Raw genomic sequence first — 27,067 nt, 5'->3', positions numbered from 1 at the left:
AGAGCATGTTGAAAAGTATTGCTTCCTAACTTTTCCCCAAAACAGGTAAAGTTATTTGAATGAAACAAAGCACAGTCCATACATTAGTTCTTTCCACCACTGGGCGTGAAGTTTCGTGATGCTAACACAAGGTGTCTCAGTGCTCTGTTGGACAGGATGACAGAGAACAGCACAACGTTGTCAATGCTGTCAAGTGCTGGAGATGAGAGAGTTGGAATGACTGACTGGAGATGAGAGGTGGGTGCACCGTTCAGCCGCAAAGGATCACTACCCCCGAATTAGAGATTTTCATCTATCAAATAAATTGGAAGGTGATGTTCCATCAGGGTGTCAGAGCATTTAAGTTAAAGGGCCCCATTAGTCTGAAACCAAAAAATCATACATTCTATAGAATGAGCTGGAGGCAACAACGGTCAAATGTTCAGGTTTGAAAAGCCTGGTTTAAAATGTAACCTGTTTATCTCTCTGCTGCCAGGACCAATTACAAATTAGCCGCTTCAAATGTTTTGCCTAGGGAAGGTGAAATCGCTTCAAATGTTTTGCCTAGGGAAGGTGAAATCGCTGCAAATCCAGCATTTAAATCCATTTGTGCAAATTGGCGATAAGAATGCGGGCACCAGGAGCATCTGCGCAGTGAAACACGTCCTGATATTGACAACCGCTGATCCTCCACGGTATGGAAGCGTGCCTGTTTTACGCAAAACACTGATGGACCGTTACTATTGAAACCACGAACATTCTGTGAATCGGAGCGATACTCCAGAAAAGCCTGTCGATATGTTTGTGGATTGAATTAAAGGTTATAGGAAAACAATTATTTCTGAGAATCAACTGTTGATTTATACAACTAGCAACGGTACCCGCCCTACGGGCGGGGCTTCAATTGGGAGGCCCAAATGAAAAGGCAAAATATCAGAAATTGAAGGCTTTTTTTATTTTAAACTATTTATATAAACATCTGTTGAATCATATCAAACACAAATCATCAAAATCTAAACAGTATTTGTAGAATTTCAATAAAAGCAACATCACTGTTCATATCGGTAAATATTATTCCATCATGTTTGGAAAACTGGAAAATTGGAAAAAGGAAAATTGGAAAAACAATATATATTTTACTCCAAGGGGTCCCAGGATTACCCACCCAACATTTCGTTGCGATCGGTTCAGCCATTTTTGCGGTACCTGGGAACAGACAGACAGACAGACATTTGGCGAATTATAGTAAGATTACCGGAAATCAGACTTTGGTTGGAAAAAAAAAATTAGTTTGGCTCTGAAATAATGCAAAATTTGTCTAATAATAAACAATTATTTACTGCCATGTTGTCCCCCCTATCCTGACAGCGAAGTGCAAAAGTGTCAACACCCAAAAGCGACCCAGTAGGTCGCTACACCCCATTAGCTGGGCATATGGTGTAGTAGTAGTAGTACATACAGTATTGCCTTGTCGGGGTTGAGGAAGTAGAGAAACAGCGAAGAAAGAAGCCAAGGGTAGGTAAAGCTCTGGGGCCAGATAATATCCACTCGATAATTTTGAGGCAAGTGACAGAGCAGGTAAGCGAGATGTTAACGGATATCTTTAACAGCTTACCAGAGTCAGGACAGGTACCGGAGGATTGGAGAGTAGCAAAAGTAAATTTAGGAAAGGATCCACAGAGGAATTGGGCAACTATAGACTAGTTACATTTGTTGGGAAGGTGGTGGAGACATTAATTAGGGAATGGACGAGGAAACATTTAAATAAATACAAACGAATTAAAGGCAGTCAGCATGAATGGATTTAAAAAAAAGAGATGTCTTGTTCAACAAATTTATTGGGGTTCTATGAAGCAGCTTTTCATTGGGGGGATGAAGGAAGCACAGTGGACATAGTATATCAGGACTTTAAGAAGGAATTTGACAAGGTACCACATAGGAAGTTGTTAGCCAAGGTGAGGGCTTGTGGAGTGGCTACCTGGATTGGAAACTGGATTAGTGATAGGAAGCAACGATTGGCTGTAAGTGGGTGGATGTCGAGCTGGGAGGATGTAAGTAGTGGGGTACCTCAGGGGTCACTACTAGGACTGTTATTATTCATAATTTACATCAACGATTTGGATAGTGGGACTAACAGTGGACTTTCCAAATTTGCAGATGCCATTAATCTTGGAGGTAAGGTAGGTAGCAGAACGGGATGGATCGGGGAGTGTGGGGTGAGTGGAGGAGATGATATAAGATTCAGGAATGTCTTGAGTAGATACTTTAATAGATTGGCTATATTACAACAAGAACAGTACTGGTTTCCTGAATCATGCTCTCATTTGGGATGAATCAAGTAGGCCGAAGCTTTGAGGCGGCTTTGACATTTCTGGCATCACAAGTAATTTGTAATGATGTAAGTAGATCATTACTAACATAGACTGAAGAACTTGTCTTGCTTGTGAAGACTCTTGGCAATCTGTGTCATGGACAGGTAGAACAATGAATGAAGACAAAAAAACATTGATATTGGTATGCTAAGAGCTAAGGAACGTCAAAAGAAAGAGAAAGAAAAGAGGTGAGGGATGCTACAGGGTGTCGTGAGCCAGAGTTGAATGGGTCAGAGAATCGGCACGATGGTCCCATACATACTATTACCAGAGAATTCTGCGAACATGACTTGCACATTGAGCTCCGCAAATCGTCCGCTGCGGTTATTTCAGACATCTTGTCGGAAATAGCGCAGCCTCAACCTGTTGCACAGGCTCAACATCCAGCCTCAGTGTATAATTCAAACCCCCCTTCTAAAACTGAGCGATGCCGCAATCCTCGCTGAGCAGGTAAGCCAGACCCAATAATGAACGACTTATATCTAAACAAGAGTGAGAATTGCTTTGCAATACATGTCCCTTACCAAATGTTTCAGTTCAACATCAGTAATCACATCCCTTTATTTGGGTGGTGTATAATACAGTGTTCAGTGCCGAAAATAATAATAAATAAACAAGAAGACGTCATGCAGAGCACGATACTTGCAAAATCCGCTCCCCCTCCCCAATAATTTTTTTTCTCCCCAATATCCTCCCCAATATCTTGTCTTCCGCTCCCTCTTCTTGTGTATTTTGTTTGTCTGGTCGATTTGTTTGTGAAGTAAATGTTAGCTCTTTCACGAGCCTCGATTCAGTATACAAAAAAAATAATAATAAATAAATAAAATAAAATCATCATCTCCATCCCGGCCTCTGCATCGCCGTCTCCATCCCGGCCTCTGCATCGTCGTCTCCATCCCGGCCTCTGCATCGTCGTCTCCATCGCGGCCTCTGCATCGTCCTCTCCATCCCGGCCTCTGCATCGTCGTCTCCATCTCGGCCTCTGCATCATCGGATCCACGCCAGCCTCTCTGTCATTGGATCCACGCCAGACTCTCCGTCATCGGATCCACGCCAGACTCTCCGTCATTGGATCCACGCCAGCTGGTGCATCATCGGATCCACCCCAACCTCTGCCTCATCAGATCCACTCCAGCCTCCCCGTCATCGGATCCACGCCAGCTTCTGCGTCATCGGATCCATCCCTGCCTCTGCATCATCGGATCCATCCTGGCATCTGCGTCATCGGATCCATCCCGGCCTCTGCGTCATCGGATCCACACCGGCCTCAGCATCATGGGCTCCCTCCACGTCTCTGCATTGTTGGCAAAAACCAACACGAAGACCAGAGAACTGACCATCAGCAATTTTGTAACTGATAAACTGGAATAATTAATTAGCACCACAGCATTATCATTGGGAATGTGGGAATGGCATTTTCAACAATTTGGAATATCTTGGAAAATAAAGAAACCATGAGTGTAATTCCAGTATCGTCATCTCCAGCCCGGCCTCTGCATCGTCATCTCCATCTCAGCCTCTGCATCGTCGTCTCCATCTCGGCCTCCGCCTCGTCGTCTCCATCTCGGCCTCCGCATCGTCGTCTCCATCCCGGCTTCTGCATCGTCGTCTCCATCCCGGCCTCCCCATCATCAGATCCACTCCAGCCTCTCCGTCATCGGATCCATTCCAACCTCAGCATCATCAGATCCACACCAGCCTCTCCGTCATCGGATCCATGCCAGCCTCTGCGTCATCGGATCCATCCCTGGCTCTGCGTTATCGGATCCATGCCAGCCTCTGCGTCATTGGATCCATCCTTGCCTCTGCGTCATCGGATCCATCCTGGCACCTCTGCATCATCGGATCCATCCCGGCCTCTGCGTCATCGGATCCACACTGGCCTCAGCATCATCGGCTCCCTCCACATCTCTGCATCATCGGCATAAACCAACACGAAGACCAGAGAACTGGCCATCAGCAATTTGGAAACTGATAAACCAGGATAATTAATGAGCACCACAGCATTATCATTGGAAATGTGGGAATGGCATTTTCAACAATTTGGAATATCTTGGAAAATAAAGAAACCACGAGTGTACTTACACAATCGTTGTCTCCATCTCAGCCTCTGTGTCACCATCTCCATCCTGGCCTCCCCATCGTCGGATCCATCCCGGCCTCTGAATCGTTGTCTCCATCCCGGCCTCTGAATCGTTGTCTCCATCCTGGCCTCTGCATCATCGTCTCCATCCCGGCCTCTGAATCGTCCTCTCCATCCCGGCCTCTGCATCGTCATCTCCATCTCGGCCTCTGCATCGTCGTCTCCATCTCAGCCTCTGCATCGTCGTCTCCATCTCGGCCTCCGCATAGTCGTCTCCATCCCGGCTTCTGCATTGTCGGCTCCATCCCGGCCTCCCCATCATCAGATCCACTCCAGCCTCTCCGTCATCGGATCCACGCCAATCTCAGCATCATCAGATCCACACCAGTCTCTCTGTCATCGGATCCATGCCAGCCTCTGCATCATCAGATACATCCCTGCCTCTGCGTCATCGGATCCATCCTGGCCTCTGCGTCATCGGATCCACCCCGGCCTCCCCATCGTGGGATCCATCCCGGCCTCTGAATCGTTGTCTCCATCGCGGCCCCTGCGTCGGCATCATTGGCTCCCTTCCAGCCTCCACATCGTTGGATCCATCCTGGCCTCTGCATCGTCACATCCACACCGGCCTCAGCTTCATCGACTCTCTCCCGGTCTCTGCATCATCGGCATAAACTAACACGAAGAACAGAGAACTGGCCATCAGCAATTTGGAAACTAATAAACCGGGAAAATTAATAAGCACCACAGCATTATCATTGGGATGTGGGAATGGCATCCACATCAATTGGGAATTTCTTGGAAAATAAAGAAACTCCGAGTGGACTTCCAGTATCATCATCTCCATCCCGGCCTCTGCATCGTCGTCTCTATCCTGGCCTCTGCATCGCCGTCTCCATCCAGGCCTCTGCATCGTCGTCTCCATCCCGGCCTCCGCATCGTCGTCTCCATCCCGACCTCCCCATCATCAGATCCACGCCAGCCTCTGCATCATTGGATCCATGCCAGCCTCTGCATCATCAGATCCACACCAGCCTCTCCATCATCGGATCTACGCCAGCCTCTCCGTCATCGGATCCATGCCAGCCTCTCCGTCATCGGATCCACGCTAGCCTCTCCATCATCGGATCCACGCCAGCCTCTGCATCATCGGATCCATCCCGGCCTCTGCGTCATCAGATCCACACCGGCCTCAGGGTCATCGGCTCCCTCCCGGTCTCTGCATCGTCGGCAAAAACCAACACGAAGACCAGAGAACTGACCATCAGCAATTTTGAAACTGATAAACCAGAATAATTAACTCGCACCACAGCATTATCATTGGGAATGTGGGAATGGCATCCACATCAATTGGGAATATCTTGGAAAATAAAGAAACTACGAGTGAACTTCCAGCATCATCCTCTCCATCCCGGCCTCTGCATCGTCGTCTCTATCCTGGCCTCTGCATAGTCCTCTCCATCCCGGCCTCTGCATTGTCGTCTCCATCGCGGCCTCTGCATCGTCCTCTCCATCCCGGCCTCTGCATCGTCGTCTCCATCCCGGCCTCCCCATCATCAGATCCACGCCAGCCTCTCCATCATCGCATCCACGCCAGCCTCTCTGTCATCGGATCCACCCCAGCTGGTGCATCATCGGATCCACGCCAACCTCTGCCTCATTGGATCCACTCCAGCCTCTCCGTCATCGGATCCACGCCAGCTTCTCTGTCATCAGATCCACGCCAGCCTCTGCGTCATCGGATCCATCCCTGCCTCTGCGTCATCGGATCCATCCTGGCCTCTGCGTCATCGGATCCATCCCGGCCTCTGCGTCATCGGATCCACACCGGCCTCAGCATCATCGGCTCCCTCCACGTCTCTACATTGTCGGCAAAAACCAACACGAAGAAAAGAGAACTGACCATCAGCAATTTTAAAACTGATAAACCGGAATAATTAATGAGCACCACAGCATTATCATTGGGAATGTGGGAATGGCATCCACATCAATTGGGAATTTCTTGGAAAATAAAGAAACTACGAGTGGAGTTCCAGTATCATCATCTCCATCCCGGCCTCTGCATCGTCTTCTCTATCCTGGCCTCTGCATCGCCGTCTCCATCCTGGCCTCTGCATTGTCGCCTCCATCCCGGCCTCCGCATCGTCGTCTCCATCCCGACCTCCCCATCATCAGATCCACGCCAGCCTCTGCATCATTGGATCCATGCCAGCCTCTCCCTCATCGGATCCACGCCAGCCTCTCCATCATCGGATCCACGCCAGCCTCTGCATCATCGGATCCATCCTGGCTTCTGCGTCATCGGATCCATCCCGGCCTCTGCATCGTCGGCAAAAACCAACACGAAGACCAGAGAACTGACCATCAGCAATTTTGAAACTGATAAACCAGAATAATTAACTCGCACCACAGCATTATCATTGGGAATGTGGGAATGGCATCCACATCAATTGGGAATATCTTGGAAAATAAAGAAACTACGAGTGAACTTCCAGTATCATCCTCTCCATCACGGCCTCTGCATCGTCGTCTCTGTCCTGGCCTCTGCATCGTCGTCTCCATCCCGGCCTCTGCATCGTCCTCTCCATCCCGGCCTCTGCATCGTCCTCTCCATCCCGGCCTCTGCATCGTCCTCTCCATCCCGGCCTCTGCATCGTCGTCTCCATCGCGGCCTCTGCATCGTCCTCTCCATCCCAGACTCCGCGTCGTTGTCCCCTTCCCAGACTCCGCGTCGTTGGCCCCTGCCCAGACTCCGCGTCATTGTCCCCTTCCCAGACTCCACGTCGTTGTCCCCTTCCCAGACTCCACGTCGTTGTCCCCTTCCCAGACTCCTTGTCGTTGTTCCCTTCCCAGACTCCGCGTCGTTGTCCCCTTCCCAGACTCCACGCCGTTGTCCCCTTCCCGGACTCCGTGTCGTTGTGTCCCTCTTTGCCTCTGCATCGACAGATCCATCCCTGTCTCTGCATCGTCGGCATAAACCAACACAAACACCAGAGAACTGACCATCAGCAATTTTGAAACTGATAAATCGGAATAATTAATTCGCACCACAGCATTATCATTGGGAATGTGGGGATGGCATTTTCAACAATTTGGAATACATGTATCTTGGAAAATAGAGAAAACACGAGTGTACTTACAGAATCGTCGTATCCATCTCAGCCTCTGTGTTGTCATCTCCATCCCGGACTCTGCATCATTATCTCCATCCCAGCCTCTGCATCGTTGTCTCCATCCCAGCCTCTGCATCGTTGTCTCCATCCCGGCCTCTGTCTGCATCGTTGTCTCCATCTCGGACTCCGCATCATCAGATCCATCCCAGACTCCCCGTCGTTGTTTCTATCCCGGCATCTGCCTTGGCGTTGTCCATCTCGTCGTTGTCCATCCCTGCATTGATCATCTTGGCATTGTTCATCTTTCATCAAATTTCAAAAATCCTCAATTTTCATCCGATTGACTTGAAATTTGAAAAGGATTTACATATCGGCGAAGCGAATTCAACCACCATCGATTTTTGAGATCAGCTTAGGCCAAAAGGTCAACATAGGCCAAAGGTCAACAACAATTTCAAATTTCTAAAATCCTCAGTTTTCATCCGATTGACTTGGAATTTGAATGTGATTTTCCTATCGGCTAACTGAATTCAACCACCAACAATTTTTGAGATCAGCATAGGCCAAAAGGTCAACATAGGCCAAAGGTCAACCACATTTTTTCGAATTTCTAAAATCCTCAATTTTAATCCGTTTGACTTGAAATAATGTTCTGCAAGTGTCACTCTCTGAGTGATTTTTCATTTGTCTGTTTGACTGTTTGTTTGTCCGCACAGATTAAATCTGATTTTCTCTGCACCCGTTGGTCCGATTGATGGGAAATTTTCACCATAGGTGCAAATCCACCTGTATAATCTTTGAATAATTATGACGTCATTGGTCACGTGGTTCGGCCGCCATCTTGGAAAAACCGAAAAACTTTGCACCTCTATATCTCCAAAAGCGCTGAATAGAAAAAATTGAGACATGGCTCATTGTAAAGAACTCTCCATGAGGAATAAAATATGTTAATTATCATGTCATAGGTGCCTCCATTAAGACGTCATAATTCGACAAGTACAAAACTTAATCCGATCAAGATGAAATTTCTTGAGCTTCATGCAGGCATAAACTGGTGGAGAAAAAAAACAATGATGACGTCATCGGTCACGTACTTCGGCCACCCTCTTGGAAAAACCGAAAAACTTTGCACCTCTATATCTCCAAAAGTGCTGCATAGAAAATATTGAGACATGGCTCATTGTAAAGAACTCTCCATGTGGAATAAAATCTGTTGATGATGATGTCAAAGGTGCCTCTATTATGACGTCATAATTTGACAACAACAAAACCTCATCCGATCGAGTTGAAATTTGAGCATAATGTAGGAATAAATTGGTGGAGAAAAAAAAATAATGATGACGTCATTGGTCACATGGTTCGGCCGCCATATTTGTTTTTACACAAAAGCCTTAAAAAAACACTGAAAATAGATCCTGGCGAGGGTTTGCAATCTCTGATTGCTCTTTCTTGTTTTATTTGTGAATCACAAAGTGCTGACAAAAGCCCTGGAGTGTCGATTTTCGAGTTTGCCAGTGACATCACATTGTGAACTCACTGTGATCGTGCTGGCGACAGTACATGGAGACAGTGCATTCCGAGCTGCTCAGATTCCGACAATGATTGGAGATGTTGGAGAGAACGAGTGTGTGGGTTGGTCATGGGTATTTTTAGCTAGGGTGATGGTTGTTGGGGGATTGTGTAGTGGTGGTGAGGGGTGGTAATGAGTATTGTTGGCGAGGGTGATAGTTGTTGGGGGATGGTGAGGGCATGGTGGAGGGGCGGGTGGGGGGGGGGGGGGAGAGAGGGTGTGGGTTGGTCGTGGGTACTGTTAGCTAGGGTGGTGGTTGATGGTTTGTTTGGTTTTTTGGGGAAATCGGGATGCCTCAAAACCCAAGGCCACCTAAGTTGAACAGAGAGATGGTGTGGGATAGTCATGAGTATTGTTAGCTAGGGTGATGGTTGATAAGGAATTGTGAGAGGATGGTGGAGGGGAGGAAAGAGGGTGTCGTGGGGTTGTCGTGGGTATTGTTAGCTAGGATGACGGTTGAAGGGGGGTTTTGAGGAGATGGTGGGGGGGGGGGGGGTGGGGAGGTGGGGGGTTGTCATGGGTATTGTTAGCTAAGGTGACGGTTGATGTTTGTTTTTTCTGGAAAATTGAGATGCCTTAAAAACCAAGGCAACCTAAGTTGAACAGCGATCCAGCAATATTACCAAAGGAAACAAGCGTTACGCCTAGGTCCCCCGTCGGTGAAGTGATGTGAGTTGACAAAGTGGAAGACGCAAGGCGGCCATCTTGGATTTTGACGTGGCGACGAAGTCGCGAAGTCGTGGCGACGAAGTCGTGGCGACGAATAGCGTTCTCCCTTATGTGTAGATACACCCACACACCAGATTAGAAGTTAGTAGTTAGTTTAGTCTTCAAGATATTTCGCTCACAAGGTTCCGACATACATGGCGGCGGCCATCTTGGATTTTGACGTGGCGACCCAATTTTCAATAGCGTTCTTCCTTATGCGTAGATGCACCCACACACCAGATTAGAAGTTAGTAGTTCGTTTATTAGTCCCCTACCGGTGTACACCGGAGGGAACTATAGGTTTGCACGCCGTCCCTCCGTCTGTCAGTCCGTCAGTCCGTCAGTCCGTCAGTCCGTCAGTCCGTCAGTCCGTCAGTCCGTCCGTCAGTCCGTCACGCAAAGAACAGTTTTCCGGACTTTGTTTCTAAACGCTTAATGCTAATGATTTCAAACTTGGCACGTGGTTTCCTCGTGATAAGTTACAGGACAAGTTCGAACCTCACGATGTTTCGATCATTTTTAACAAAGTTATGGCACTTTGAACTTTGGTAATTCTGATAATTCTGATGATCCTTAACTCAGTGCCATTTTAAGTTTTAATTTCATTTAAAAACCAATTTCTTGGCAATAATAGGACCGATTGAGATAAAAAATTCACCATATGATGGACTCGGTCTGTATAATATTTTAATGGTAATTATGACGTCACAGGTCACGTGGTTCGGCCGCCATATTGTTTCTCGTGAAAACACGAAAACCCCTTTTTCTCTGCAACGGCTGAACAGATCCAGGCCAAACTTTGCAGGCAGAATCGCATACCCATGACGAAGAAAAAAGCCAGTGAGCATGACGTCATGCGTCACATGGTTTCAGAGTTATGACGTTTTAAAGCATTAACCTTTAAAACCGAGCTCCTCCCTCATTTTTGATCCAATCGAGGGGAAACTTCACAGATCTGTTCAGCACTAAAATGTCCTTTTGAAATTTGCGATAGGGCACGTGGTTTGGCAGATATCGTTAATTAAACGAAATTTTTTTTAAAAATGTATATGTCTTGTTTATTCTCGAGTCCTCCTCAAGCCGCACTGTGCGTCCTCAACCTCGTCTCGCGAACGTCAACAGCCTGACACAGCGCGCGCTTTCGGGAGGGGCGGAGCCAAGCTGAGCAACTTATATATACACATCGATCATTGATCGTGAACCGGAAAATATAATAAATTACTGATGGTTTCAGAGTTATGACGTTTTTAAGCAAGAACCTTTAAAACCGAGCCCCTCCCTCATTTTTGATCCAATCAAGGGGAAACTTCACAAACCTCTTCAGCATGTCAGTCTACAAAAATGTCCTTTTGGAATTTGCGATGGCGCACGTGGTTTGGCAGATATCGTTAATTAAACGGAAAAAAAAAATGGATATCTCTTGAATCGCCTGTACCTCAGACCGTGAGTTGGTCATAAATTATATAATTCACACAGTGCAATACGTGCAGGCCGCTCCACGGAGCGACCTTGCGGGCTTATCAACGAGGCGAGGCGTGACACACATGTGTTTCAGCATACCTCAGATCAAGTTTGAAAACCAGCATCAACCGTGCATAAATCTGCATATTCGATCATTTTTGACAATGTTATGGCACTTTGAACTTTGGTAGGGGACATGTATTGCAGCGCAATACTCAGAATGCTTGTTTTTCAAGATATTCCGCTCACAAGGTTCAGACATACATGGCGGCGGCCATCTTGGATTTTGACGTGGTGACCCAATTTTCAATGGCGTTCTTCCTTATGCGTAGATACACCCACACGCCAGAATTGACGTTAGTGGTTCGTTTATTAGTCCCCTACCAGTGTACACCGGAGGGGACTATAGGTTTGCACGCCGTCCCTCCGTCTGTCAGTCCGTCAGTCCGTCAGTCCGTCAGTCCGTCTGTCAGTCTGTCAGTCCGTCCGTCAGTCCGCCAGTCCGCCAGTCCGCCAGTCCACCAGTCCACCAGTCCGCCAGTCCACCAGTCCGCCAGTCTGCCAGTCCGCCAGTCTGCCAGTCTGTCAGTCTGTCACGAAAAAACGGTTTTCCGGACTTTTTTTCTAAACGCTTAATGCTAATGATTTCAAACTTGGCACATGGTTTCCTCATGATAAGTTACAGGTCAAGTTCGAACTTCACGACGTTTCGATGATTTTTAACAAAGTTATGGCACTTTGAACTTTGGTAATTCTGATAATTCTGATGATCCTTAACTCAGTGCCATTTTAAGTTTTAATTTCCTTTAAAAACCAATTTCTTGGCAATAATAGGACCGATTGAGATAAAAATTTCACCATATGATGGACTCGGTCTGTATAATATTTTAATAGTAATTATGACGTCACAGGTCACGTGGTTCGGCCGCCATATTGTTTCTCGTGAAAACACGAAAACCCCTTTTTCTCTGCAACGGCAGAACAGATCCAGGCCAAACTTTGCAGGCAGAATCGCATAATCATGTCGAACAAAAAAGTCAGTGAGCATGACGTCATGCGTCACATGGTTTCAGAGTTATGACGTTTTTAAGCATGAACCTTTAAAACCGAGCTCCTCCCTCATTTTTTATCCAATCAAGGGGAAACTTCACAGATCTGTTCAGCACTAAAATGTCCTTTTGGAATTTGCGATAGGGCACGTGGTTTGGCAGATATCGTTCATTGAACGAAATTATTTTTTAAAATTGATATCTCTTGTTTATTCTCGAGTTCTCCTCAAGCCGCACCGCGCACCCTCAGCCTCGTCTCGCGAACGTCAAAAGCGCGACACAGCGCGCGCTTTCGGGAGGGCAAGCCAAGTCGAGCGATAGGGCACGTGGTTTGGCAGATATCGTTAATTAAACGAAAATATTTTAAAAATGGATATCTCTTGAATCGCTTGTACCTCAGACCGTGAGTTGGTAATAATCTATATAATAATACCGTAAGGACTCGACTTTGTTATCCCTTTTACGCCGCACCCAGTGACCCGATGCCCACGGCACTCATGGATTTACGATCTACGAACCGCGCTCTTTGTTTATCACGTACAGACATACTCAAAAAAATCTGAATTAGCCGACGTTGGGGCTCAAAAGCATCCGATTAACTGCCGATACGACGCCATCTTACGACGCCATCGTATTGGCATCTTCTGGGCGAAGGCGAAGCGAGCCGTCCGCTGATTGGACAGTCGAGTGGTGTGAACATGGGTGGTGTGAACCAAATGGTCTTTTTATTCCCTTGAACATTTTAAATTAGGATATATAAGGAAACGTCTTTATCGTCATTTTAATAAAGTTAAATGGATTGACGTTGCAATACTCGGGGTGCGTTGCATAAATCCTCGTAACTCAGAGAGGTGTAGCAGGTGGCGAGACGTAAGGAAGCTTAAAGATAACGAGCTGAAAACAGACGAACGATATGTCAATCTCTTTCTACACCGAACGGAAATAAAAGTATGAGAGCGGGAAGGTATGGCCTGAGCACTTCGAGCAGAGAAGACTGATTGGACTAAACTTAAAGAGAAAAAATTGGAGCTTAACGGAAGAAGAAGATCCCATGAGCGCTCCCCTATGCCATCCATAATGGTACACTCTATCCATACACCACATCCTCCCTTCCTTGGATGTTCCACTGGTTTCACGTCTTTATCGTCATTTTAATAAAGTTAAATGGAGTGACGTTGCGATACTCGGGGTGCGTTGCATAAATCCTCGTAACTCAGAGAGGTGTAGCAGGTGGCGAGACGTAAGGAAGCTTAAAGATAACGAGCAGAAAACAGACAAACGATATGTCAATCTCTTTCTACACTGAACGGAAATAAAAGTATGAGAGCGGGAAGGCATGGCCTGAGCACTTCGAGCAGAGAGGACTGATTGGACTAAACTTAAAGAGAAAAAATTGGAGCTTAACGGAAGAAGAAGATCCCATGAGCGCTCCCCTATGCCATCCATAATGGTACACTCTATCCATACACCACATCCTCCCTTCCGTGGATGTTCCATGGGTTTCGGATAGTTTATATAATTCATACAGTGCAATACCTGCAGGCCGCTCCACGGAGCGACCTTGTGGACTTATCAACGAGGCGAGGCGTGACACACGATCTGAGGTATGCTGAGACACAAGTTTGAAAACCAGCATCAACGGTGCATAAATTTGCATATTCGATCATTTTTGACAAAGTTATGGCACTTTGAACTTTGGTAGGGGACATGTATTGCAGCGCAATACTCAGAATGCTTGTTTTTCAAGATATTCCGCTCACAAGGTTCAGACATACATGCCGTCAGACATACATGGCGGCGGCCATCTTGGATTTTGACATGGGTTGCACCCACACACCAATGTCCTTCGCTTATGCACGCACGCACGTTTGCACGCCCGCACACACGGACGGAGGGGAAAACCATAGTCCGCCTTTCGCTCCGCGGTGCGACGGGGGGACAATAATCAAGAAATCAGAGTCAAATCAGTTGTATCAGCAGAACATATCCTCCAATAAAATATGGCAGAGAATGTGTTGTACGCTTGGAACAAGAACGCCCATAGGGTCGCCCGTAGGGCGGGTATTCTGCTAGTTTCTATAACTAATGAATGTGTGACTTTTTGCACTGAGGAGTTTTGACTTTTTTGAGCAATAGTTAAACTTCCTTCATGTAAAAATTCAGATCGATATGTACTATATAGAGCCAGAGGTGGGTCACAAAACTATATGGGCGTTCGGGACGTGGTCTGTGTGCGGGTTTCAGAATGTGGAATGGAGCTTCCCAGGTCTTCAAGCATCCACCTTCGTGTGTGTGTGTGTGTGTGTGTGTGTGTGTGTGTGTGTGTGTGTGTGTGTATGCATGTATGAGTGTGTGCATGTATGTGCGTGTATATGTGTGTGTGTCTATGTGTGTGTGTGTGTGTGTGTACGCATGTATGAGTGTGTGCATGTATGAGTGTGTGCATGTATGTGCGTGTATATGTGAGTGTGTGTGTGTGTGTGTGTGTGTGTGTGTGTGTGTGTGTGTGTGTGTGTGTGTGTGTGTGTAGCATCCACCCATGTGTGTATGTGTGTATGTATGAGTGTTTATATGTGAGTGTGTGTGTGTATGTATGAGTGTGTGTGTGTATGTGAGTGTGTGTGTGTGTGTGTGTGTATGCATGTATGAGTGTGTGCATGTATGTGCGTGTATATATGTGTGTGTGTGTGTGTCTATGTGTGTGTGTGTGTGTGTATGCATGTATGAGTGTGTGCATGTATGTGCGTGTATATGTGAGTGTGTGTGTGTGTGTCTATATATGTGTGTGTGTGTGTGTGTGTGTGTGTGTGTGTGTGTGTGTGTGTGTGTGTGTGTGTGTGTGTGTGTATATGTCTGTGTGTGTTGTGTGTTTGTAGTCGGTTTTTATCTCCATATGCGTGTTTCAGAAAGTGGAACTGAGTCCTCCCAGGTCTCGAAGTATCCACGTCCGTTTCAGTAAGGGATCATGATTCATGGACCAAATTGTGAAGTTTTCTTGTTCACTTTGGATCGAGTCTGGCAATGGTGCCCCATCACCCCACCACACGCCCTATCCCTCTACAGTCTACATGGTCTTTTTAATTGATACTCTCCTGTTCTATTTCTGTGGCTCATCCTCGCTTTGCTATTCTACACTGAAATTTATTTTGTGCGCTAAATATTTCAGCCTTCCTGAGTATAATAACCTGTCTGTACAAGAGTGACAGAAAAACCTTTAATAAATGCTTTGTATCTTTTACATGTTGTTCTTTCGACATCACTACCCTGGTGCATCCATTATTGTTTGTGATGTGGACCCTGAACGGCCCGACCCTGAACCATGAATGTGATGTGCATGTGGTGACAGAAGGCACAAAGGCAGCAAACGTACTGATGGTGAGACGATGTGAGTGTGATGCATGAGCACAAGGATAGATAAGAGGAAAGGACGTGAAACACGGTTCAGAGTCGAGGTTTTCCTCCAAATGATGCTTCATACAAACCTGCAATAGAAAAAAATTGGATTAAAAAAGTAAAAAATTCACATACGTTTATTATAGGGTTGCATTTTTATGCCTCCGCCGACAAAGTCGCCGGAGGCATTATGTTTTCGGGTTGTCCGTCCGTACGTCCGTCCGTCCGTACGGGCTAAACATCGTTTTTCTCAGCAACCATATGTCCTATTGAGACGAAACTTTCAGGGTAGGAGTGACACCCATGCAGAATATTTTTATGATAATTGTGACATCATAGGTCACGTGGTATGGCAGCCATCTTGGATTAAAAGCAAATAATATAAAAATTATTTCTCAGAAACCGCTGAATGGAAACATTTGAAACTTGGCACATTGTCAAGTACTCTCAATGGGGAACAAAAGCATGATAATGACGACATCATAGGTGAAGTTGTATACCAGCCAAAAATGTTTTAATCGAATTCCTTATCCTAAAAATCTGAAATTGCATGCACATGATCTATGACCTATTTACATTGAAATATTAAATTTACAACATCATAGGTAACATGGTTTGGCAGGCATATTGGATTGAATGAATGAATCAATGATCGTTTTAAGGCCATTTTCCCTGCAAGAGCAGGGGTTAGCCTTGCGGGCCCCATGACAATCATGGTTCCTGTTTGAGGCAATGTTTTTATGGCCGGATGCCCTTCCTGGCACCAACCCTTAGTCGCCTCTTACGATGTGCAGGGATACGGTGTACCTATTCTAAACCGGGGTACACACCGGGATCATTCATCCCAGCAAGCTGGTACTCAATTTGCCGACCTCTGAAGGATGACAGGCTGAGTCAACCCCCCTGGTGTTAATTTAGCGATCGACCGAGATTCGAACCCAGGATCCTAGGATCCCAAGCCGGCACCCTAACCGCTAAGCCAACACCAGGCTCGGTATATAACACCAGGCATATTGGATTGAAGGAAAATATTAAATAATTATATCTCTGAAACCGCTCACCCTATCGATGCGAAACTTTACAAACATCATCTAACAGCACTGTTGCATATAGTTTGAAAATTATGATGTCATAGGTCACGTGGTTTGGCAGCCATCTTGGATAGAAAAACGAACCTTATAGATCAACACGAAACTTCACAAACGTGATCCCATATCCATATATATGCAGAGTGATGGCATCTTCCCATTGTGGGACTATGTGGAGGCATATTGGCGACACAGTCGCATTGTACTAGTTTTTAAATGAAACCCCCTGTATTTTGGGACTATAGCGACATGTCATCGTCCCCCACTTTTTGGAGGAGAGGGTACAATCAATTGTCTCCAACCCCCACTTTTTTGGTTGAAAAAAAACAAATATGTGTATACTCACAAAGGATTACGCAGCAGTTTTCCTTGCAGTTGATTTATACAATTATCTGCTCTGCCACCTCCTAAAATTTGTTCTTTGATAATATTTTCCGCTCATTACAAGTTAGACTTGCTCTTTTGATCAGTATCAAGAATGCATCTAATAAAGAATTGCTTTTGTTATCCACAGTTCGTGAATAATTTCCTTTTTGCCTGCACAGGAAACATTTAATATCACTGACATCTGACCAAACTATTGTGATAATATATGTGATAACTTGCTCGATGAATAATCAGGTGTATTGTTGTGTAATTTCTTCAGAATGTGCAAAAGAGAGCATGAGGTTTTTTTAACGTCATCACCATTACTCTAAAAATCCATCTTCAAAAACCTCATCCATACAACTTCCTTTATTGTATTTTTTAGAATCTCATCTTCATATTGAACATCTCTAGATTGTAATTTCCTCTTTGCTATTAGGTGCCATCTACATATTGTTTACCGTTGGTAAAGGTGATTTTTCTTCTCAAGCCTTATCATGGTCAGGGATGAGGGAGTATAGGAGGATGGAGAGGGGGTGGGTGGAAATGAAAGGATGGCACAGGATAGAAATAAAGGAATGGGACGGATGGAGAGTTCATGCAGTTTTGGGGGAAGGATGTGGGAAGGGTGATGAGGGGGAGGGGGAGGGGGAGGAGGAGGAGGAGGAGGAGGAGGGGGGAGGGGGAGGTGGAGGAGGAGGAGGAGGAGGGGGGAGGGGGAGGAGGAGGAGGAGGAGGAGGAGGGGGAGGTGGTGGTGGTGGTGGTGGTGGTGGAGAAATGGGATGGTCCTCAAATTGGGGTTTCACATAATATAGGGCATCTGATAGCAATCAAACGTCACCAAGATCCCTGGAATTCAGTGCGTATCATCTACTTCTCATCCAGGGTGGTCCAAAAAATAAAAAACGCCAACTGCGATTTTCTGCAAAAATGCTGAGAAATAGAATAACAGAAATAAGTTGCTATTTCCCCACAAATTACAATGGACTGCATAATTGCATGGAACTGATAATTATCAGTCTCTAATTTGACATATTTTGCTGAATCCACTTTACAATTTATCTAGTGTTGAATATATTTATATACTGTCCTCCAAAATTGCAGTATAATATATATATTTTAGACCACCAAATACAACACAATTTAGTACCTGTTTACTGCACATCACTGATAAATAGGATTATCATAATCCTTTGCAAAGTCAAAGAACGAAAATTGCAATGGTGTGGTTTGCAAACCAAAGCCTGATTTTGAGTTGACACTTTTCGTTTCTAAAGGTGAGGCAATGATAATTTCACTGCCTGGTATTACAGCTTCTCGGAACTATCTTTTCACCATACAGCAGGAGGGGAAGTACAATTGTTTCACAAAGTGTGGCCTCAGGGATGCAGGAACATAGACGTTTAACAAAAAACGTAATTTTCCACGATGGTCCTACTGGATGGAGATGGCTGATGTTATACAAACAATTGTGACGTCAACAAATGTTTGAAGAAAATACACAAAATTTTGATTCATATTTGCACTGACCTTTTGTATCCCTTCAGCAAAGTTGTGAGCTGTCAAAGGTTGAAATTATTGAGCATCGAGTACATCTTATGCTTATTAACAATGCTGATTATCATGCGTATTAACAATGTTTATCAGGCTTACTAACAATGCTTATCATGCTTATTAACAATGCTTATTGTCATGCTTATTAACAATGCTTATCATGCTTATTAATGATTAACAATGCTTATTATCATGCTTATTAACAATTTTTATCATGCTTATTAACAATGGTTATTAACAATGTTTATCATGCTTATTAACAATGCTTATTGTCATGCTTATTAACAATGCGTATTAACAATGCTTATCATGCTTATTAATAATTATTAACAATGCGTATTAACAATGCTTATCATGCTTATTAATGATTATCATGCTTATTATCATGCATATTAATGATTATTATCATGCTAATTAACAATGCTTATTATCAATGCTTATTAACAATGATTATCATGATTATTAACAATGCTTATCATGCTTATTAACAATGCTTGTCATGCTTATTAACAATGATTATCATGCTTATTAACAATGCTTATGCTTATTAACAATGCTCATGAACAATGCTTATTAACAATGCTTATTATCATGCTTATTATCAATGCTTATTATGATGCTTATTAACAATGATTATCATGCTTATTATCATGCGTATTAACAATGCTTATTATCATGCTTATTAACAATGATTATCATGCTTATTAACAATGATTATAAGGCTTATTAACAATGCTTATCATGCTTATTAATAATACTTCTTGTCATGCTTATTAACTGATCATGCTTATTAACAATGCTCATTATCATGCTTATTAACAATGCTTATTATCGTGCTTATTAACAATGCTTATTACCAATGCTTATTATGCTTATTAACAATGATTATCATGCTTATCATGCGTATTAACAATGCTTATGCTTATTAACAATGATTATCATGCTTATTAACAATGCTTGTCATGCTTATTAACAATGCTTATCATGCTTATTAACAATGCTTATCATGCTTATTAACAATGCTTATTAACAATGCTTATTAACAATGCTTATTAACAATGCTTATCATGCTTATTAATGATCATGCTTATTAACAATGCTTATTATCATGCTTATTAACAATCATGCTTATTAACAATGCTTATTAACAATGCTTATTTTCATGCTTATTAACAATGCTTATTATCATGCTAATTAACAATGCTTATTATCATGCTTATTAACTATGTCTATAATGCTTATTAACCCTTTGAGTACGGATGACGTCCAGTGCCGCAACCCCCGAAAAAGTTTTGTGTACGGATGACGTTACTACATGTCATCGACTATACCTATAAATAGATCGTCAGTACGTGGTTGCATTCCCTACCAAAATGCCAAATTAATCCCATACCGGGGGTATTTTTATAAACAAAAAAAATCCCATACTCAAAAGCTTAACAATGCTTATTAACAATGCTTATCATGTTTATTAATGATTATTATCATGCTTATTAACAACAATGCTTATTATCATGCTTATTAACAATGCTTATCATGCTTATTAACAATGCTTATCATGCTAATTAACAATGCTTATTAACAATGATTATCATGTTTATTAACAATGATTATCATGTTTATTAACAATGCTTATCATGCTTATTAACAATGCTTATCATGCTTTTTAACAATGCTTATTATCATGCTTATTAATAATGCTTCTAATCATACTTATTAACAATGCTTATTACCATGCTTATTAACAATGTTTATCATGATTAACAATGTTTATCATGCTTATTAACAATGCATATCATGCTTATTAACAATGATTAACAATGCTTATTATCATGCTTATTAACAATGCTTATTATCATGCTTATTAACAATGCTTATTATCATGCTTATTATCATGCTTATTAACAATGCTTATTATCATGCTTATTATCATGCTTATTAACAATGCTTATTATCATGCTTATTATCATGTTTATTAACAATGCTTATGCTTATTAACAATGCTTAACAATGCTTATTATCATGCTTATTATTATGCTTATGATCATGCTTATTAACAATGCTTAATAATGCTTCTCATCATGCTTATTAATAATGCTCATCAACAATGCTTCTCATGCTTATTATCATGCTTATTAACAATGTTTATCATGCTTATTAACAATGCTTATTATCATGCTTATTAACAATGCTTATTATCATGATTATCATGCTTATTAACAATGATTATTATCATGTTTATTAACAATGCTTATTGTCATGCTTATTAACAATGCGTATTATCATGCTTATTAATAATACTTATCATACTTATTAACAATGTTTATCATGCTTATTAACAATGCTTATCATGCTTCTTATCATGCTTATTATCATGCTTATTAACAATGTTTATCATGCTTATTAACAATGCTTATCATGCTTATTAACAATGCTTATGCTTATCATGCTTATTATCATGCTTATTAATAATACTTCTTATGCTTATTATCATGCTTATTAATAATGCTTATTTTCATGCTTATTAATAATACTTATCATGCTTATTATCATGCTTATTAATAATACTTATCATGCTTATTAACAATGCTTATTATCATGCTTATTAATAATACTTCTTATGCTTATTAACAATGCTCATTATCATGCTTATTAATAATACTTCTTATCATGCTTATTAACAATGCTTATCATGCTTATTAACAATGCTTATTATCATGCTTATTAATAATACTTCTTATCATGCTTATTAACAATGCTTATTATCATGCTTATTAATAATACTTCTTATCATGCTTATTAACAATGCTTATCATGCTTATTAACAATGCTTATTATCATGATTAATAATACTTCTTATCATGCTTATTAACAATGCTTATCATGCTTATTAACAATGCTTATTATCATGCTTATTAATAATACTTCTTATCATGCTTATTAACAATGCTCATTATCATGCTTATTAATAATACTTCTTATGCTTATTAACAATGCTTATCATGCTTATTAACAATGCTTATTATCATGCTTATTAATAATACTTCTTATCATGCTTATTAATAATGCTTATTATCATGCTTATTATCATGCTTATTAACAATGCTTCTTAAGGAAAATGAGATAAACTTCCTTGCATTCCCACTATCATATGTGATTCTATCAAAGTTAAATTTGATTCACCATTGTCCCTGCTACGGCCTGATGTTGGCTTGAGATCCTCGGATCATGAGTTCGAATCCTGCTCAAACGTCGAATTAATGCCAGGGGGGTTGTTGACTTATGAAAGCAGATATAATCTTGTTTCTCACTGTCTGAGAGTCCTTTAGGTGCTTTTTTGAAACTCCAAGCGGGCTTTCATGTGTCTTTCACTGAGAAGAGGCTTCCGTTTGGCCACTCTGCCATAAAGCCCAGATCGGTGGAGTGTTGCAATGATGGTTGTCCTTCTGGAAGTTTCTCCCATCTCCACACAGGATCTCTGGAGCTCAGCCAGAGTGACCATCGGGTTCTTGGTCACCTCTCTTACCAAAGCCCTTCTCCCCCGATTGCTCAGTTTGGCCGGGCGGCCAGCTCTAGCAAGAGTCCTGGTTGTTCCAAACTTCTTCCATTTAAGAATTATGGAGGCCACTGTGCTCTTGGGAACCTTCAATGCAACAGAAATTTTTTTGTAGGCTTCCCCAGATCTGTGCCTCGACACAATCCTGTCTCTGAGCTCTGCAGGCAGTTCCTTCGACCGTATGGCTTAGTTTTTGCTCCGATATGCATTGTCAGCTGTAAGACCTTATATAGACAGGTGTGTGCCTTTCCAAATCATGTCCAATCAATTGAATTTACCACAGGTGGACTCCAATCAAGGTGTAGAATCATCTCAAAGATGATCAAGAGAAATGGGAGGCGCCTGAGCTAAATTTCAAGTGTCATAGCAAAGGGTCTGAATACTTATGTAAATGTGATATTTCAGTTTTTTCTTTTTAATAAATTTGCAAAACTTTCTAAAATCCTGTTTTCTCTTTGTCATTATGGGGTATTGAGTGTAGATTGATGAGAGAAAAAATGAATTTAAACAATTTCAGCATAAGGCTGCAACATAACAAAATGTGAAAAAAGTGAAGGGGTCTGAATACTTTCTGAATGCACTGGATGTGTCAGTGCCAGCTCTACCCAGAATGCATGTCCTTCATCTATTTTATTTAGTGCTCAGTAAGACATCAGAGTTTAGCTAGGCGAGGAAAGCTCCCATAACCATCTCCTCTTTGGTGCAGAAGTCACTGGTCCATTAAACTGATGTTGCAGTGATCTGTCATGGGTCATCCATCATTGGACTGAATTTGTGAAACATCGTTGGTTACCGCTTCACTTCTGAGCATTAAAGCATTCATGCTGTTACGTGGATACGCCCTCGTCAACTGCTTGGCTGAAACCGCGATGGTAGCTGGCGTAAATACCTACCACATGAGAGTTTTACTCCAGAAATGACACAAGCTTAAGAGTACATTTGACAAAGTGAGTGCTACTATGCAGTTTGTACCACCTCATAGCTCTGCAAGTGATTTAAGACAATGCAGCTTATAAATTTGGATAATTAGATCAATTTAATCCAGCAGAGATGATCAATTAAAGCTAATTTGTCTGGTGGGAAAGATGGCAGAAATAGACACACTAATACAACAACAACAACATGCATTTTAAAGGCCATTTTCCCTGCTAGAGCGGGGGTTAGCCTTGCGGTCCCCATGACAATCTTCTCCATTTTGCCCTATTTTCTGCATCTCTCCTTGTTAACCCCCTTGCCCACATTTCTTCTTCCACCATCTTTAGCCAAGTCTTTCTCGGTCTTCCCCGTCCTCTGCTTCCTTCTACATTCATTTCCACCACTCTTCTCAACCAGTCACTTTCATCCTTCCTCAACACATGACCAAACCATCTCAACCTGTTCCTCTTCACAGCATCAATCACAGGCTCTATTCCCATCATCTTTCGCAATTCATCATTTGTCTTCCTCTCTCTCAACGATACTCCGCACATCCGTCGAACCATTCGCATTTCCACCCTTTCCAACCTTCGTTGCTGCTCTACGTTCATTACCCATGTCTCGCTCCCATAAACCATAACACTTCTCACACATGCAGCATACACCTTTCCCTTCAGCTTCAACGACACTCCCCTCATCATCAGCACGCCACTCAGTTCCCGAAACTTCTTCCATGCACATCTCACTCGAGCAACCGTTGCCGAGTCTGATCCACCGTCTCCATTCAGCATGTCTCCGCGGTAGCAAAATGTTTTCACACCTTCCAGCTTCACGCCGTCTCCAAGATCCAACTCAACATTTCCTCCATCTGCAGCTCCCTCTGTGCACACCTTACATTTGAATGTAGCTGCCACACTGGTTAATGACCCTCTCAGACCACTACATTTTTGATGAACCCACTCAGCGCACATTGTACATTGAATGGAGTTCACTCCGACACCCTTCCTACACACAGCACAGGGCCACTTCCCAGTTCTTTCCACCTCACCACATGCTTTACCACTTGCCATCACCTTCGTCTTTCCGATATTCACCTTCAGACCTTTTGTCTCCATACATTCCTTCCACGTGTTCATCTTTTCCTTCAGTCCATCCATACTTTCCGCAATCAACACCAGATCATCTGCATACAACAACTCCCACGGTAAACCCTCCTTTACGTTCTGAGCCAGCACCTCCATCACAGCTACAAAAAGTAGTGGACTTAGTACCGACCCCTGATGCACTCCCACCTTCACCTCAAACTCACCACTGTTCCCGTCCTTCGTCCTTACAGCTGTGCGCGCTCTTTTGTACATTGCCATCACTACTCTGATCAACCATTCCTCCACTCCTAACTTCCTCAATGCCCATGTCAATACTTTGCGTGGTACCCTATCGAATGCTTTCTCCAGATCAACAAACCCAAGAAACAACTTCTTCCTCTTCTCCATGTACTTCTCCTGCAACTGCCTCACAATGAAAAGCGCATCTGTCGTTCCTCTTTCTGGCATGAATCCAAACTGCATTTCGTCGATCTTCACTTTCTTCCTTATCCTCCTCTCCAACACCCTTTCCAATACCTTCATTCCATGCTCCAATAACTTTATCGCTCGGTACGAGCCACACTCCAGTGGGTCACCTTTCCCCTTGTATAGAGGGACGAGGGTACTCAGTTCCCAATCCACTGGAATGCGGCCTTCTTTCACCACCAGATTACAGATCTCTGTCATTCTCTTCACACCCCAACTTCCTGCTGCCTTCAACATATCTCCCACAACTCCCGTCGGCCCTCCCGCTTTTCTACCCTTCATTGCTTTTATCGCTTCCTCAACTTCCTTCTCAGTTATCTTCTCTGCCGGTCCTAAAACTGGGTTACTCTCTATGTTGCCATCCCATTCATTCTCTGTATTCAACAGCATTTCCATATATCTTTTCCATCTTCCTTTAATTCCATCTGGGTCGACAACGATTTGTCCCACTTCATCCTTCAAGCATCTCACCCCCATCACATCACACCTCTTTCGCTATCTGCTTTGCAATCCTGAATACTGCTTTCTGACCCTCTTCCGAATCCAAGCGTTCTCCGAACATTTTCCTACATGCCTCCTGCGCCTTTGCTACCTCTTTCTTTGCAGCCTTCCTGGCTGCCTTATAACTTTCATGCTCTGTTGTTTCTGCTCCCGTACCCTTCGCCTTCTGCCACTCCTTGAACTTCTTCCTCTTCTCGTCAATCCTCTTTCCAACTTCATCATCCCACCACCATGTTTCCGAGTGCCTCGGTGGTCCTTTTGTCCATCCACATACCTCACCAACGGCTCCCAACAGACTACCTTTCATCGACATCCAACCACTTTCAAGCTCAACCAAATCATCCCCGACCCTACTCAGCCTCTCTTTTAATGCCTCCCTTACTGTCACCTCTTTCAACCTCCACACCTTCATTCTCGGTTGGTACTTCACCCGCCAAGCTCTCCTCGCACCATTCACCCTTACGTCGCAGACAACCAAGTGGTGCTGTGAAACAGCCTCCTCCCCCGGGATCACCTTTGTGTCCCAGAGGTGCCCCCTATCTCGCCTATGCACCATCAGGTAGTCAACGGTTGTCGTCGACCCACCTGACGTGTATGTAACAAGCTTATTATCCTCTTTCTGGAACTGAGTATTACAAATCAACAAATCAGCTCCATCAGCAAACTCCAAAATCCTTTCACCTTCTCCATTTCTCACACCATATCCGTAACCCCCATGAACTCCGTCAAAACCAACCATACTCCTTCCCACGTGTCCATTTAGGTCTCCTCCTACCACAGCAACTTCCTCATCTTTCACGTTTTCCATCAGCTTCTCTATCGCACACCAGAACTTGTCCTTTTCTTCATCGCTTCGACCAACCTGCGGAGCATATCCCGAGATGACGTTCACCAAGAGCTTTCCAATCATCATTTTCACCATCATCAACCTATCACTCACTCTCGTCACACTCACAACACTGTCTACAAACTCCTCAGAAAACAGGACACCAACACCATTCACGCCCTCCAGGCACCCTTGCCACACAAACTTGTATTTCTGTCCTTGCCTACCCTTCACCATTCTCACACCACTTCCCTTCCATCTCGTCTCTTGCACACAACATATGTCCACTCTTCTTCTGACCAATACTTCCACCACTTCTCCTGATCTCCCTGTCATTGTCCCTATATTCCATGTCCCAAACCTCAGAAACCGATCTCCACTTCGGGCTGTACCCTGCCCATATGTACTTGTGGGGGGAGGGGGGAGGGGGGAATGGGGGGAGGGAGGAATTGGGGGAGGGGGGAGGGGAGGGGGGAGGGGAGAGGGAAGATGGAAGAGGGGGGATGGGGAGGGTGAGGGTTGGGAGGGTGAGGATGGGAGGGGGGAGGGGGAGGGGGGAGGGGGAGGGGGGAGGGGGAGGGGTTGGAGAGGGGGGGAGGGGGAGGGGGGGGCCCGGCAGAAGTACCCGGCATTGCTGGAGAGGCTGGCGTGGATCTGATGATGGGGAGGCCGGGATGGAGACAACGATGCAGAGGCTGGGATGGAGAGGACGATGCAGAGGCCGCGATGGAGACGACAATGCAGAGGCCGGGATGGAGAGGTCGATGCAGAGGCCGGGGTGGAGACGACGATGCAGATGCCAGGATAGAGGCGACGATGCAGAGGCCGGGATGGAGATGATGATACTGGAAGTTCACTCGTAGTTTCTTTATTTTCCAACAGATTCCCAATTGATGTGGATGCCATTCCCACATTCCCATTGATAATGCTGTGGTGCTAGTAAATTATTCTGGCTTATCAG

This window comes from Myxine glutinosa, chromosome 4, assembly GCF_964187855.1.
Source record: "Myxine glutinosa chromosome 4, kmMyxGlut1.1, whole genome shotgun sequence".
In the NCBI taxonomy this organism is placed as follows: Eukaryota; Metazoa; Chordata; class Myxini; order Myxiniformes; family Myxinidae; genus Myxine; species Myxine glutinosa.
Note: the sequence above shows the minus strand (reverse complement) of the source record.